This window comes from Silene latifolia, chromosome 10, assembly GCF_048544455.1.
Source record: "Silene latifolia isolate original U9 population chromosome 10, ASM4854445v1, whole genome shotgun sequence".
NCBI classification, from domain to species: Eukaryota; Viridiplantae; Streptophyta; class Magnoliopsida; order Caryophyllales; family Caryophyllaceae; genus Silene; species Silene latifolia.
The window spans coordinates 16,981,572-16,984,428 of NC_133535.1; the positions used below are offsets into that span (position 1 = coordinate 16,981,572).

Sequence of the window (2,857 nt, forward strand, 5' to 3'; positions counted from 1 at the left end):
GGTCGTATGAATACTCAATTTTCTTGTAATCTCGTGTTTAAGAACTTTGGTCTTGTCGGAATTTGCATTTGACCAACGGTTCTAATTATTATAGAAACGAGCCAAAACCGACTCGTAAAATCCCGACTAAAACCCGACTCCCTCCTTTCCTTTCTCCCTTTCCCGCGGACCAGTCCCCCTTCCTTTTTTTTTTTTTTTTTCTGATTTTCTTTCCTTCCTTCATCTTCTTCATTGTTCTAAATAAACCAAAACACCATTTTTATACATTTCAAGCTAAAAATCGTCACAACTTCCTCATTTCTTATCGGATTTTCACGAAATTTACATTTCCGGAATCCTCTCGTCGAGATCTACAACCTAGTATGTTTTAATTTCAGTTTTCTTGAAGTTGTTTTAAGACGAATTTTGATAAATTTCGGTATTTATACTTATATATTGTGTTTTTATTGTTTAATTAGGTGAAGAATTGGAGGACGAGTTTGGGGACTCGTATATTGTCGAGGATAGCGGCTAGTGCTTGTTAGGGTTTGGTTTTTAAGGTGCTAATTGCTCATTTTCTAGCTTAAGGTAACATATTTCGAGTTACTCGACGAAAAATCGTCACATGCTTTGATTTTTGTATGTTTTTGTGATTTTTAATTAAGTAGTTAAATTCACATGTTAAAATAATTGCATGCATGTTTAATCCATGTATTTTTGTTAGTTTTAGTTAACATATTAGTATTGGGAACGATTAATTATGTTTCAGACGGTCTTATACTGAACAAAAATGGAAAAAAATGGTGGTGTAGGGGTGACGGCCAGCAGCCCGGCAGGCCCACGGCAGGCCACGGTAGGCCTTGGGGTTGGCCCGGGTTGGTCCGTTGCTTGTTTCGCGGTTTTTCGTACAATATTGGTCATTTCGGGTTAATTAATGTTAGAGTTGTATAAGTCACATATGAGTACACTTTTAAATTGAATCATACTAGTAGTAGAGATTATTCTTATATTGGTAGTTAGCATATGTTAGTATAGGTTATAAAATGAAATGGTAATAAAAAGGCTTAAAATGAATAATGTTAGTAGTAAAGATAATGAGGTTGGTAAAATTAAGCTTATATTGATAGTTATCACATGTTAGGATAGTTTATAAGATGAAATTGTAATGATTAGGCTCAAGGTAAATTTTATAGCAATAATTGCCATGTTTTGATGATTGTGCCAAAAAACCGAGCCTTAGTCCCTTTGACCGATTCGATGTCGATTGATTGAGTGATTGGTCACCGCAATTTAACCCGCACTGTCGCAGGTCAGGTTGCGGGTAAAAATTCGGTTGGATGAAATTTTATATGAATTAGATAATCGGCCTTTTTCTTGTTTTAGGCCATTTATCAAGTTTTTGTTCACATGTATAGTTGATTGTATTTAATAGTATCTTATATTGTAGAAATGGCCCTAGATTCCCCTAAAGCCTTTTATATGGTTAATATTGTTAGAATTGGAATTTGGTATTGAATACTTATTGAGGATACTGTTGGATTATCTGCTGAATAGACATTTATATAGCCTTTCACATGATAGAATGTTAGCATTTAGGTTGGTAAGTTGGACTTTTTGTCCTCTTATGGTTAAGTGGGTGTCTTACTTGTCTTGTGTGGTGTGGGCTAAAGTATTCAAGCTGGGACTAGCTGGGACTAGGTCCTAGGTGAGTATTTCGGCCTTCATCATAGATAGGTCTTTATAGTCTTTGACGAGTATATGTTCACTGCTTGATAGCCTTTGTGTTCCTGACTAGTGGATTTATATCCAAGTTGGGGCATGACCTCATTACTTATTTTGATAGTAAGTGGTCAGCTTAAGTACTAGCCAACCCTTTGGTGGACTCCTTAGGGTACTCACTTTGTTTTAGAAAAATTGTGGGTCTTGGGTGCGGTGGTGTGTATCCGCATGTCTAGGTCTCAAGCAGATTTTAGGCTAGGGTTGTGTTGTGTCTTGGCCATGTTTTATTAATATTAACCGCTGAGCCAAGATACCGGTTCGATTACCTTCCCTACCTCGTGGTATAGACTCGAGTTACAGAGTGACTATTGACCGTGCTAAGAACTTATACCTGTCTTTGATATATTGCCCTTTCTTGTATGGTGACTTTATGAATTGTAATAGGTGAGATGTAAGCCGGTTACAATTGATAAAGTTTGGATTACAATTTGTTATATGTTTCACATGATAGTTTAATTTGGTCAATTTAGTATTCATATGTTATAATACTTGGAAATTAGATTAATTATCATCTTGTTTACATGTTTACTACATGTTACATTAATTTTGACGATTCGTGGCTGGGAGGACTCGAAGTTACTCCCCACTGAATTGTGGCTTTCGTGTTTGTATAAAATGCGATTGACAGGTTGTTGATGCTTTGTTGGGGTCACAGACGAGCTAGTGAGCATAAGGAACCTTGGACCTAGTTTTGGCTATTCTTATAGTAAACCTTTTAACTTTTGGTTTTGTATATAATTTGAAGGGACATATGTCTCCCTTTTCTATTTTGGGTTTGTATCATTACATTTTCTTATCGTTAGCTATAGCATGTAAATTAGTTAGTTAGCATTGCAGGTTTTGGCACCCGCCTCTTGGGAATGTTGGAAATGTTGTGATTGGTTTAGAAAATTTTTTGAAATTACAGGTTTTTATATAGTTGGACCAATTACAAACATATCCTACCAGTTTTTCCGTAGATTTTAGGTGTTAATTTATCGCGTTATTTAAGGGTGTCACAGCCACATCCCATATGGTAACGGATGAGACTCCTTTGAGTTTTGAACAGAATCAGCAACCAATCGAATGTGATGAAATATGATAGACGGAACACTCTGAT

The 2,857-nt window shown here is 36.0% G+C and overlaps 1 long non-coding RNA gene across 1 annotated transcript; it reads left to right on the top strand.

Moving 5' to 3' along the window:
• The first annotated feature begins 219 nt into the window (after nucleotides 1-219).
• Nucleotides 220-2,565, top strand: LOC141607931 (uncharacterized). The gene is made up of 3 exons (XR_012526959.1): nucleotides 220-360; nucleotides 459-567; nucleotides 2,387-2,565. It is a non-coding gene; the product is annotated as an uncharacterized LOC141607931 (long non-coding RNA).
• Nucleotides 2,566-2,857: the final 292 nt, after the last annotated feature.